The sequence below is a fragment of the Palaemon carinicauda genome, chromosome 5 (assembly GCF_036898095.1).
Source record: "Palaemon carinicauda isolate YSFRI2023 chromosome 5, ASM3689809v2, whole genome shotgun sequence".
Lineage (NCBI taxonomy): Eukaryota > Metazoa > Arthropoda > Malacostraca > Decapoda > Palaemonidae > Palaemon > Palaemon carinicauda.
In genome coordinates, this window is record NC_090729.1 from 79327414 (window position 1) to 79342413 (window position 15000).

Sequence of the window (15000 nt, forward strand, 5' to 3'; positions counted from 1 at the left end):
AACTAAATAAACTTTAACGTGAATATGGATATTTGTGGTAGTTCTTACTGAGATGTCATACGGATTGGTTATCCGACCAAACCATCTATACTCCTGTGATGGAGATGTTAATACTGTTTTTAAAGAATAAACTATTTTAAAGTTAACTTACCTAGACTTTACTTGAAGATGTAACATACCAAATCTAATCTACAACACATTGAAGATGACATTTGAAAGGAACCCAAATGTGTGTTAATAACAGTAGCACACCAATATATATATATATATATATATATATATATATATATATATATATATATATATATTTATATATATACACACATATATATATATATATATATATATATATATATATATATATATATATATATATATATATATATATATATATATATATATATATATAGAGAGAGAGAGAGAGAGAGAGAGAGAGAGAGAGAGAGAGATAAATAGATAGATAGATAGATATAGATAAATATATATATATATATATATATAAATATATATATATATATATATATATATATATATATATATATATATATATATATATATATATATATGTATATATATATAGATCATTACTTGCTAAGCTTCAACCCTAGCTGGAAAAGCGAGATGCTATAAGCCCAGCCGGGAAAATAGCTCAGTGAGTAAAGGAAACACGGAAAATAAAATATTTTGGCAACAATAACAACATTGAAATAAATATATTCTATATAAAGTATAAAAACTTTAACAAAACAGGAGAAAGAGAAAACAGGTAAAGAAGTGTGCTTGAAAGGTCACTCAAGCAAGAGAACTCTAACCCAAGACAGTGGAAGAATATGGTACAGAGGCTATGGCATTACCCAATATTAGAGAACAATGGTCTGATTTTGGAGTGTCCTCCTAGATTAGGTGATTACCATAGGCAAAGGGTCTCTTCTAACCTTACAAAAAGGGAAGAAGTCACTGAACAATTGCTTAGCTATGTGGTATGTCGCTGTTGTTACAAGTTTCCTTTACCAGGGTTGGATTCCTGGCAGGTCAGAAGCTATTTTCTTTGAGGGGTTTCCCCTGGGGCTCTGATCCCGAGGGTGGTAAGAGAATCCAGGCATCAATATATATATATATATATATATATATATATATATATATATATATATATATATATATATATATATATATATATATATTACTATTATTAGGACTAGTGAATTACATTATTCCCGAGCTCCAAAACTCAGCTGCTTTATTATACATACATCTGATATACACGAGAATACCTCCGAGCTTTGGGAATAATACATAACTACCAGACTTTGATATATATGAACACTGGATATCTAAAGTCTCTTTACGTTACACTTAAAACAAAAACGGGGGATTACTTTAATTTAAAAGTGAACTATTCTTAACTCAATCTCTAACTTCGGTTCTGGATTAATTATTGTTCATTGAAATAATACACACCTTACAAAAATAAGTATATTCTATAGAAATAGCACATCAATAGTAATACCAAAAATAAATCACTCAAAACTTAAATCTGAACTATACCTTAGACTAGTATACAATGACCCTTCAAAAATTATAAAAATCACTTGTTTTAGTAGAAATTGATTTGTGAAAATATATATTTTCTTACAATTGATGAAAAAATTATATTTCAAATCTATAGAATATGAATCAGATTTACACTTACATATACGTATCTGTTACTCTTACGTTCTTTGGGTTCACACAAGGGTACTGAATATTTATGCAAAAATAAATGCACTTTACTGGCTAACCAAATCTCACAGGGCAAGAATAAAAGCACTCCACTGTTAAACCAAATTTCAAAGGGCCAGTCACAAAAGATTTACTATATAAAATGAACTTACATTAACACACTACACTTTTAAATTAAACACACAATAATATCATCAATGTTTGAACAACACTATACACGATATATGCTGGAGAGAAATCACTATACACGTTTCAGAGGAAACACTGTGCACGTTGAAGAATACGTAGTGGCTGTATAAAAGCTGGAGAGAGGACTGGCGAAAATGCAGATATTTTGGAATGTCAGGCTGATCTCTGTTTCCTATGCATTGCCAGGCCCTTATATATCATCCTAATTCATTCTAGGAACTTCAAGTTCAGCCTTTTTTGTAGCGTGGAGGCATGGCTCTAGCCGCATTAAGGTTGACAGATAGGCAGATTGAAGTAGGGTTCATTCGTCACCCAACGAAGCAACACTCAGCTGACTCCACCCACATCCTCTCATAACATAAATAAAAAGGATGATTTTTAGTCTAGAACCTGCATGCAACTTCCATCCACAGGGAAACATGATGCAATCCCTAGCATGTGTGTCATACATACCTCTTAACATGATTACATAAGACTTCGTAACCAGACTTTGTGAAATGAAAATTTGATTTTTTAAAAATCAAATAAATTTACATGTACAAAACTGAATGAAGATACAACTAACTGAATGACGAAAGTCATATGTAATTTAGATACACTTACTTAATCCTATATGAGTGGAACTCACCTTATGAGCTGGCTATACATCTTTTAGATACACAAATGAAATAAGTGAATAAAATAATCTACTCTCATGTTAGACCAGCATCATAAGATAGTTCCCCCCAAGAAAATTAATAATTCCAGGCCTGAATCCACCAATTCAGTCCAAGATAAATGATCTGCAACCACGTTCTCTTTATCTGATATATGCTTTACATTAATACAATATGGCTGCAAACATAACGACCATCTAATTAACCTTTGATTATTATTTCTTCATTTTATTACCAAAGTTAAAGGACTGTGATCTGAGTAAACCGTAATTTATTCATTCTGTGGTCTATTTACATAAACTTCAAACTTCCTTATTGCTGTGATTAGCGCTATGCAGTTCCTTTTCAACTGTCGAGTATGCTCGTTGATGCTTCTTCAGCTTCGACTATATAAAACAGACGGGGTGAAGAAGACCTTCCTTGCCTTCTTTCAATAGTACAGCTATAATCCCATTGTCCAACACATCCAATTTGATAAGGAGTTTCTTGTTGAAATCCGGAGCTTGCAGTGTCTGTTTCGAAGTTAATACGGCCTTTATCTTGTCGAAGGATTCCTGGTACTCGCTCGTCCATACAAAATTTTTCTTGTGGCTTGTCACATCTGTCACGGGAGTGACTACAGCCGAAAAATTCGTGCAAAAACGTATATAGAATCATGCCATTCATAAAAATCGTTGTAATTACCTCCTCATTGAAGGGGGTGAAGCTTTCCTTATTCTTTCGATGTTACTGGTTACCAGAACAATTTGCCCTCCTCAACTTCAAATCCTAAGTACCGAACTGTTGTCTTTCCAAAATTGCTCTTCTCCAGGTTAATCGTCAGATATGCTTCTCACAACTTTTAAAATACCTTCTCCAGGATTTGGAGATGTTCTTCCTAAGTCGATGAATATATCACAATATCGTCAAGATATACCCCTATTCCTAGAAGGTTATTCATCCCTCATTGGAAGGTAGCGGGTGCTCTCATTAGACTGAATTGCTTGACTGTGTATTGATATAATCGAAACTGGGTTATAAAAGCTGATAATAATTTTGCATTGTCGTCCATAGGAATCTGATAATAGCCTTTAACAAGTCGATCTTAGAGATGAACCTCACTGGTCTAATGTTGTTGAGTAGTTGGTCTATGAGTGGCAATGGATAATTGTCGGCCACACAGATCTAGTTCAACTTTTGATAGTCCATACACATCCTGAAAGATCAGTCTGGTTTTTCCACAAGCAAGCATTGAGAACTGTGAGGGCCAGAACTTTGTTCGGCTAATCCGTTTTGTAACAAATAGTGCACTTCTTTTCTCATGGCATCCCAATGATATGGCGACAGTCGAAAAGCTCATTGTTTTAATGGTTTTTCCATTATTTTGAAATGTATCTCAAGCTTCATAAGGTTGGTTCGTTTCGTGACGTCCGAGACAATTTCAGAGAATCCCTTAGTCAATCGGTTTAATTCCTCTTGTTGCTCCTGGTTCAAATGAGTTAATTTCTCTTCCAAGTTTCGAATGATAGACTAATTATTCACTTTGCTTACCGCCCCTACCTTATATCCATCCTCGTCTTCTGTGGATGGTATGGTTTGTGCCATAAACACCTGCGAAGCTTTGGTCTCATTTTTGTTCAAGTACGGTTTCAGTAAGGTAACGTGTACTTTCCTTTGACTTTTCCTTCTTCCTGGGATTTCAATAATATAGGTCAGGTCACTGATCTTCTTCAAAATCTTGAATGGTCCTTGGAACTTGTTGGTGTGTTGGAATTTCCTCATCCACAAGAAAACCAATACCTGTTGTCCTACCGAAAACTGTCTGTCCTTACTTTCCATATCGAACCTTTTCTTTACTTTTTCTTGACATGTTTTTAAGTTTTTTAGGGGAAATTTCCTTATCTCACTGACCGTTTTCCTCAAATTCTTGACATATTCTCCATCCATTTCCTTTCGATTCTTCTATTTTTCTGCTAATATTTTGATCGGTCCTCGTACTTCTCATCCAAATACCATTTCATTTGGGGTACATCCTATGCTTTCTTGATAAGTATTGTATACCTTAAATAACATCAATGGTAGTCTGATGTCCCATTCATTCCCTTGTTTCCTTGCAATACTTCGTTAACATACTCTTCAGAGTTTGATGAAACCTCTCCATTGCACCTTGGGTCTCCGGGTGATAAGCAGCTGATAGTTGTTGTTTCCCATCCAAGAGTTTCATTACTTCCTTAAACAGTTTTGACGGGAAATTCGTTCCTCGGTCATTTGGAATGATTTCCAGAATAATTAACTTAGTAAAAATGTCTAGTAACTTCTCAGTGATTATTTTGGCACTGATGATCCTGACGGGTATGGCTTCTGGGTATCTCATCCCTTGACACATAAAGATTAACACATATTCGTGACCTTTATTTGTCCTTGGTGATGGTCCCACAATGTCGATCATTACCTTGTTGAAGGGTTTTCCTCGCACTTCAATCGGATGTCAGGGAGCTTTCTTAATGTGCTCGTTTGGATTTCCAGCTATCTGACAAACGTAATAGCACCACAAAACTAGCTCACATCTTTATGCACACCAGGCCAGAAACAGTGTTTCATAATCTTCTCCGTCGTCTTCCTTATCCTCATATGTCCAGTTGAGTGCGCTACGGTGATCACCTGTCTTCTTAACGGTGCGGGAGTCAAGAACTGATGGTATATCCCCCATTCGGCATTCCCATGGATATCGGTGGGTCTATGCTTCTTCATGAGCAACCTATCTTTAAGATAATAACAAGTGGGAGACTGCTGTGCCTCCGTCTCCTTCACCACATGCTACAATAACTATTAATGTCTCATCCTTCCGTTGTAATCATTTCAGCCTTTTCCTAATCACCTGTCCTACTTCTAATGATGAGTTTTCTATTTCTTCTAGGTCCATTTCATCTTAGTCTTCTTGTCCACTCGTCTGTCGTTCCTCTTCTCTCGGGCTTACTCTGGAGTTCTCCTCTTGCGTACTGTCAAGGGAATCCTCTTCTTCAGAAAAGAAATCCTACCGCTTGAGAGGTATGAGCTCCTTTGAGTGGCCAGAGAGTACTAAATTGGATCCCTCTCTCTGGTTACGGTTAACTTTACCTTTGCCTGCACATACACCTAATAGTCTAGCATATTCTTTACAGATTCTCCTCTGTCTTCATACACCTGATAATACTGAGATTACTAAACAATTCCTCTTCACATAAGGGGTCAATTACTGCATTGTAATTGTTCAGTGGCTACTTTCTTCTTGGTAAGGGTAGAAGAGATTCTTTAGCTATGATAAGCAGCTCTTCTAGGAGAAGGATGCTCCAAAATCAAACCATTGTTCTCTAGTCCTGGGTAGAGCCATATCCTCTATACCATGGTCTTCCACTGTCTTGGGTTAGAGTTCTCTTGCTTGAGGGTACACTCGGGCACACTGCTATATCTAATTTCTCTTCCTGTTGTTTTATTAAAGTTTTTATAGATTACATAAGAAATATTTATTTTAATGTTGTTGCTGTTCTTGAAATATTTTATTTTTCCTCGTTTTCTTTTCTCACTGAGCTACTTTCCCTGTTGGGGCCCCTGGGCTTATAACATCCTGCTTTTCCAATTAGGGTTGTAGCTTAGCAAGTAATAATAATAATAATAATAATAATAATGGGACAAGGCACAAACGGCACTACACTAACCTCATTATCCAGCAGGACTTCTACTCCTTCGACAGCCAATGAATCCTTTACTGGAAAATCAAAACTACCTGTCACCAAGTCGCATGACAGTTTCAAACGGTAAATAGGGGTAACCTCTTCACCATTTATTCTCTTCAAAATAACAGTCTCCTGTGAGAGACTGATCCACCACGGGTGTACTCCTCGTATCACCACTCTATGGTTGCAACCTGTATCCCGCAATATTTTGACCGGCGTTGCTCACTCCCGTCTATTGCTGCTAACATGCCTTCATAAATATATGGTTTACAGACATCCAAGCTCTCTGGGCTTGTCCTGTTCGTCGAGTAAATGTTAGCTGGGCTATTTTCTTCTTCGTCCTTTACCAATTGTTTCTTTGTCTTTGCATTCTGAGAAGTCAAATTATCCTCAACAAGTTGGGCAACTGCTTTCGGTTGGTTCGACCAACATTCTTTACTGATATGGCCTCTCTTGCTACACTTAAAACAGACAATATTAACCTTCTGCACGTCTTTCACGATACTCAAAGGAGGACGATTCAACGATTGTTGCTGTGGTACTATCGCATTCTGCTATGTAACAATACCAGTGCTATTTCAGCTGTAACTATTCAACTTGTTCATATAGTTATTACTGAACTGATTTCCATGGTTTGGCGAAAACATGACTATTATTCGGAACGATATTTGAAACTTCATACCGGAGGAGGATTTATGACTGATAATATAATCTTCACTCAGCAAAGCAGCTTTATCAAGTTTCTTTACCTCTCTCTCTCTCAAGTAAGTTTCATTATGTTCAGGAATTCGTCGCAAGTATTGTTCTAGTACTATCAATTCTTCTAAATCAGCCATCTCCCTCACATTAGTAGCCTCTATCCATTTCTTAAAACATCATCTTACTTCATAAGAGTAATCCAGGAAAATCCATATCTCGTGCTTCCTCAAACTTCGGAATCTTTCATTATAATATTCAGGGGTCATCTGATACACTTTTAACCCGCTCCTCTTTACTTCTTCATACTCCTTCCTCTGGTCTTGCGATAAGGAAAGATAAGCACTACGTCCTTTCCCAAAGAGCACACTCTGCAATAACACAGACCATTTATCTTGAGGCGATTGCATCATCGATGCGACAATTTCAAAATGATCAAAGAATTCATCACGAGCCTTTTCTGTGAGCCTTTTAAACAGCCTCTGGGCATTCGTCATATTAAACACAGGATCGTGTAAAACAGTGGTCATCTCTGTCTGCGTTACCGACTTTGCACGGGCATTCAACAGCTCCAATTCCCTTGCATGTCTCGCTTCTTCCATCTCTTTTTCTTCCCGTCTTCTCTCTCTTTGTTTTCGTCTTGCTTCCATTTTCCTCGCATGCCTTGCAATCTCTCTTTCTTCTTCTACCTCTCTCTCTTTCCTTATTGTTTCCATTTCCCTCGCACGTTGTGCTTCTTCTCTCTCTTCTTCTTCTCAACTTTCTTCCATTTCCCTCACACGTCATGCTTCTTTTCTCTCTTCTTATTGTCTTGTTTCTATCTCCCTGACATGTCATGCTTCTTCTCTGGGTTCTTCCCTCTCTTCTGACATCATCTTCGACTTAATCTAATTTTCTTTCCTTGCAATACGTTGATTCACAGCCTCTACATCCATTTCTGCTTTTTTGCCTTCAGTTTGTGGGCCAACTGGTCCTTTCTTTGCTACAAATTCTTCCTCAGCTTCTTCCAACAGTTCACGAGCTATTACAATATCTTCTTCCAACAATATCCCCGAGTTTATCAACGCTTCTAAGGCTAGAAACTTGATTTGGGCTTTAATCATGCCACTCGTTGCATGGCTACCACATGCCATTAAATAGAGAGCCACTGAGCTATAGTTACATTAGCTTCTGATAATTCCTGAACATTTGGGTTTTTAAAAAATTCTTGGATACTGTACTTTACAAAAAATTTTTACCTCTCTAAAAAAGAAAAAATATCCCAACACTACACAGAATTATATCAACACTATAATGTTCCAACCTTTAATCAAAGCACGGCCTTGTTATCACCAATATTTAAAACAAACTCGCTCGATACCTAGGGTCTGGGCACCAAAAATATATCATTATGGTCAAGGGTCTGGGCACCAAAAATATATATTATATATTATGGCTGGCAAGTTACACAATCTCCCGAGTTCCAAACTCTCCTGTTTATTTTTAAATAAATCTGTTATACTTGAATAATACCCGAGCTCTGAAAAAAATTATATAAGTTCCAGATGACAATATATAAAACCAATGAATATCCAAAGGTCTCTTAAGGGGGCCGGCCAGCTCATGCCGAATTTCGATGAGAGGACTTTGACATTCATACCACTTAATAATGTGACTAAAGACATCCCCAAACTGCATAGGATTTTTACCTCTGGCCTTTGGTTTTGTGATGCCAGGGCAATTTATCTTGAAAATTAGTGTTTTTCAAATTCTATCTCATCCCTTGAAAATTATTACTAAGATCTGGGAATACTAACCTATATAGACCTGATGTAGACCTCCAATAATATGAAATTTTTTTTTTCTAAAAGTAATATTCTTGCCAGATAGCACTTTTTTTCATTATGGTAAAAAAAAATAAACCGTAAAAATCAGGGAAAAAATTGAGAAAAAAATATGAAAAAAAATGTAAAAAAGGGCTTCAGATCAGTGTTTTTTAACGCATTTCTAAGTTATATACCAAATTTCAATGCTATATCTTTGAAACTAGGGGAGGCTATCAAATTTGAAAGTCAATAAGTATAGTTTTGAGATATAGTTTTTCTTTGTATTTTTACAAAGAAATCAAAGTTTTTTTTTATCATAATTTAATCATAAATGAAGAACCTTTTGCTCAATATCTTGCTTCGTTTGGTTTCTGTGAAGCAAGGCGTCCGCTCCTCTATCCCCAATGCTCTCTCCCTCTCTCCCTCTGCACTACCAATATTACCCTCTTCTGAAAATTCACTCTAATAAGAATAGAGAAAATTTTCTTCTTCCTTGTTAGCAAGATGGTAAAATTGTCTTTTCCTCTCTGAAATGATAAAATTCTTGCCAAAAATGAGAAAAACAAATGTAAAAGTGAGTAAATATCAGAGGGCGTTCAAAGATTTCCTTTGTATTTTCAAAAAGACAATATTAATAAATCCTGATTATTATGAATTTTATGTTCCATTTTTGATATTGATAAACGAAAACAAAGTTATTTATCATAGTTTACTCATAAACGAACATCCTTTTGCTCAATATCTTGCTTCTTTATCTTGTGTCAGGCAAGGCGTGGCTTCTTCACTCTTTCTCTCACTCTACGCTACTAATATTACCCTCTTCTGAACTCATAATAGAGCTGTTTACTTTGGCAAAAGAATCTCTTCTACCCTTACAAAGAAGAAAGTATCCATTGAACAACTATATTGCAATATATTGCAATGTATGAGGACAAAAGAGAATGTGGGAAAAATAGAGCACACTATTCAGTGGAATATTTCTTCATATGAGAGAATATAAGTGAAATGCTTGTGCGAAAGTTCACTCCCTTGCCTAAAATATAACCTTAATATATTTCCAAGCGACATCTACAGAAATAAAGGAAATAATATGCAGAAAATTAAAGAAATTATTATTCATCTCATCACTAACCTTGTATATATATATATATATATATATATATATATATATATAGATATATATATATATACATATATATATATGTATATATATATATATATATATATATATATATATATATATATATGTATATACATATGTATATATATATATATATATATATATGTATATATATAGATATATATATATATATATATATATATATATATATACATATATATATATATATATATATATATATATATATACATATATATGTATATATATGTATGTATATTTATATATATATATATATATATACATATATATATATATATATATATATATATATATATATATATATATACATATATATATTTATATATATGTATGTATGTATATATATATATATATATATATATATATATATATATATATATATATATATATATATATATATATATATATATATATATTCTAGCCAAGCTAAAACCTTTGTTGGAAAAGCAACATGCTACAAGCCCAAGGGCTCCAACACGGAAAAATAGCCCAGTGAGGAAAGGAAACAAGGAAATAAATAAACAATATGAAAAGTAATGAGAAATTGAAATAAAATATATTAAAAAGATTCACAATATTAAAAAAGAGAATTCATACATAGACTATAAAAAGACTTATATCAGGCTGTTCAACATAAAAACATTTGCTGCAAGTTTGAACTTATTAAGTTCTTATTCAACTACCCGATTAGGGTGATCATTCCACAACTTGGTCACAGCTGGAATAAAACTTCTTGAATACTGTGTAGTATTGAGCCTTATGATGAACGCCTGATTATTAGAAATAACTGCATGCCTAGTATTAAAAACAGGATGGAACTGTCCAGGAAGATCTGAATGTAAAGGATGTTCAGAATTTGGAAAAATACTATGCAACATGCTAATGAACTAATTGAACGACGGTGCCAAAGATTAATATCTAGATCAGGAATAAGAAATTTTATAGACAGTAAGTTCCTGTACAACAAATTAAGATAAGAATCGGCAGCTGGAGTCTAGACATGAGAACAATATACTACACATGGTGGTATATAAGAATTAAATCACTTTTTCAGAACAGACTGATCACCGAAATTCTTAAAAGACTTTCTCAGCAAATTTTTGGTGGAATTGAAGAAGACATAGACCTAATGTATTTCTCAAAAGTAAATTTGGTATCGAGAATCCCACCTAAATTTTAAAAGTCATAAAAGTTTACGAAACATTACCAATGATGAGATCTAGATGTTGAAAAGCCAATTTCCTTGATCTGCTTACAATCATACTTTGAGTTTTGTTAGAATTCAACTTCATACCCCATAATTCTCACCATGCACTAATTTTAGCTAGATCTCTAATAAGGGATTCAGCAACCATCAATTCTACATTCATGAGAGGGAATTGATGCAAAGAGTGTAGCATCATCTGCTTATGTAACAAGCTTGTTTTCTAGGCCAAACCACAAGCCATGTGTATATAGTATTAAAAGTAATGGGCCAAGAATACTACCCTGTGGAATACCAGATATCACATTCCTATACTCACTATGGTACCCATCAACAACAACTATTTGAGATCTATAACCTAAAAATTCAATAATAATGCTAAGAAACGACCCATCCACTCTCATCTGTTTGAGTTTGAAAACAAGGGCCTCATGATTAACACGGTCACAGGCAGCATTAAAATCAATGCCAGTCATACAAACTTCCTGACCACAATTAAGGGATTTCTGTACTGCATTAGAGATTGTAAGAAGGGCGTCACATGCTCCAAGGCTTTTTTGAAAACCAAATGGCAAACTAGGGAACAGACGATTGCCTTCAGCAAACCTATTAAGAGGTTTTGCCAAAAGACGTTCAAAAAATTTAGATAATATAGGAATTGTGGAAATTGAGCAGTAATTGGTTGGACTTGAGCTACTACAAACACATTTACATAGGGGAGCAACATTACCAATTCTCCAACAAGTGTTCAGAGCTCCTCTTCATGCTAACTTGCTCAAAATAACAGTAACTTTGGAGCTAAGATATATGCAGACTTTATGAAAAAAAAAAAAAAAAAAAAAACACTATGTAGGTCTACACCTCCATAAGCATCAAGATCCATAAACAGAACTTTAATTTCTCCTTATCATAAAGCTAAACTGAGGAAAACAGGAAGAACGAAGTTAGAGTTTCTCATTTCTCTGCTTACTGTCAAACACATCAGTCAAAAGTGTTACCTTTTCCTTTGGATAGTGAGTTACTGAACCATCTGGTTTAATTAAAGGAGGAACTGTTGCATCTACACCAAAGACTGCAGATCGAACGGTAGTCCGCCACTTGTGTTCCTGGGTTGTACCAGAAAGGGATTCTTTTATGTTTAGATTGTATTCCTTTTCAGTTGAAGTATAAACTCTTTGAGCAAAAGCTCTATGCTGAATATAGTTATTCCAGGTCAAATCTTATCTGCTACCCTTCCAAAGATGATAGCCCTCCTGGTTCTCCAAATAAGCACATCTACAATCATCATTGAACCATGGTTTGTTCTTCACTTGCTACCTTAGTATGCGAGAAGGGATACGCCTATAAAGTATGTTGACTAGACTCTCGTTCATAAGGATAACAAGATCAACACTACTATACAATTGCGAGCAATTCAAGCCCGAAAGATCATGCAAAATCCCATTTCAGTCTGCTTGAGATTTCATATAACTCTTACATGAGTACGATACATCAGGGACAGGCGGCTTAGTCCTCACTACTAATGTAATCAAGGCCTGATCAGATGTCCCGTCTGGAGGACCAACCTTACTTTTTATAACGCCGGGGAAGTCAGTGTATACGAGGTCCAAGCAGTTACCATACCTGTGGGTATCTTCACATATGATTTACTGACAGAGTGATTCAGAGGCAAAGTCTAAAGCTCTTAAGCCATAGCGATCGGTAGGAGAGACAGAACTTAACTACTCCCTATATTGGGCCTTGAAATCACCAAAAAAGACAACAGAGGCCTTTCTTTTTTCTTAAAAGTAACTGTAAGAACACAATGAAAGATAGAATCATCCATTTCTTGATTCCGGTAGATTAAACACAAATAAAAGTTGTTATGCCTGACACAAACTTTTATTATTTGAATCTCATGACATCCACATTCATAGCAGGACTTATGAGAAGCAGGGTACTCAGTATTAATATACAACACCTTTCACCTTGCCCTGGATGGCATCACGTTTTAATATTATTGTCTTTTTAAAAGCAGTTATAAGGAGCTCTGATGAGTTCCTCATATTGAAAATCAAAGTTTCTGGGCGAAAAAGAATATTATACCGTCTGGATGCAACTGTGAGATCTTGAATATTTGCATGAAGATCACTGCAATTGAAGGGAGGAGAGTAAGGGCGATTTTGCTACACTTATCCTTGTCTATTACGCATGAAAAACAATTCAGAGAATTTCAACAAAAGGCTATTCATGATACTATCACTTGATACGTGACTTCCATGCATTCAGCCACAAATAGTTTATGATTTCAAATGAAATATGGATTGAGAATAACGACAAAAGGAGATTTTTTTTCTCTTAAACTGATATGAAGGAGTTAATGCAATAAGAAAATAAACCTAAGCCACTTGTTCATTGAAAGCGATAAGAGTTCATATTGATCCTACTCTACATATTTGTGAAATGTGTGACACTAATGCTCGTCACTATCATAGATTCACTTTCAAATATTGAATGATCAAGCTTATTTTGTAAATCCGAATTTTAGGAGTCAAACCTCTTTTTTTAAAAAAAAAGGGTGGTCGTGACCCCCCTGTGACCCTACCTAGATCCGCTCGTACTTCTATCCTTACCAAGAAGAAAATATCCATTGAACAACTATAGTGCAATAGTTAACCTCAAGAAGAATCGTTTGGTAAGCTCAGTGTTGTCAGGTGTATGAGGACATAAGAGGATGTGGAAAGAATAGGCCAAACTATTCGGTGTATGTCTCACTTTAGCAGTCCTATAGAGAAGATCTCTTCAAATCAGAGAATACGGATGAAATGCGCATAAGAAAGTTCTTTCCTTTGCATGAAATGTAACCTCAATGTATTTTCAAGTAACAATCGCTGTCAACAAGTTATTTGTAAAATTGGTATAGCAAATAACAAAACAATGGTGCAGCATGATTAGAATTAGAATAATTGTAATGATAGAATTTTGAATGAATGAAATTATATTGAACTTACTTTCACACATAATTTTCCCCACTTCCCTCACCATCACACCACTTATAGCTTTATCATGTAACCCCCCACCATATCGCCCCTTGCTCTAACAACAAAACTCTCCCCTGTGTGCATTCTGTTAGCAGAAATATGTATGTTTTTTACACCTGAAATTCTTGAATCTATAGATGTTGGGGGTTACAGCGGAGAACCGGTGACGACAGGAAATTTGTGTTTGACTTTACATACACACATGCACTTGATGTTATAGTTAGCATCATGTTTAAAGCGTGTTGACGAAGCAGGGAATAAACGACCTGAACAGCATATACATCATGCAAATATTATGCAATACCATAAATATGTAGTCCTTAGAGAAATAATCTTAGGGAAGAAATCATAGCAAAATTGCTATTGGTGTCACTCTTGTCTGATGGCTATCGTACTTGGAAGTGAATTAGAAAAGTGTTGTGCATTCACTTGTATATAAATGAAGGAATCACAACTATGATGGAGATAATTGAAAATAACCATTAATTATAGGCGAATAGGGGAATTTAATCATATCAGCTGATCATATGATGTATTAATCAACTTAAATATCAGTATATACAAACATTGCACAGCAAACCCTGTGTAACCTACAAAGCCACGTATCTCATTGATGATAGACTTGTTTTACAATATAGGCTGAATAAGCAAATCCGTTACCATAACCTACAAGAAAAAAAAGACAAAAAATAAAACATTATCAACAAAAGGCCTACAAGTTTCCTTTTTATCATGGTTAATTGTTTGTTAAATTGATTCAACAATACGAAAAGTAAGGTTTCCGATACCGAATCTTTTTATATTAAAGTAAAATTGTTTATGATAAAGACCCTAACCCTACAATGATTACACGCTCACTT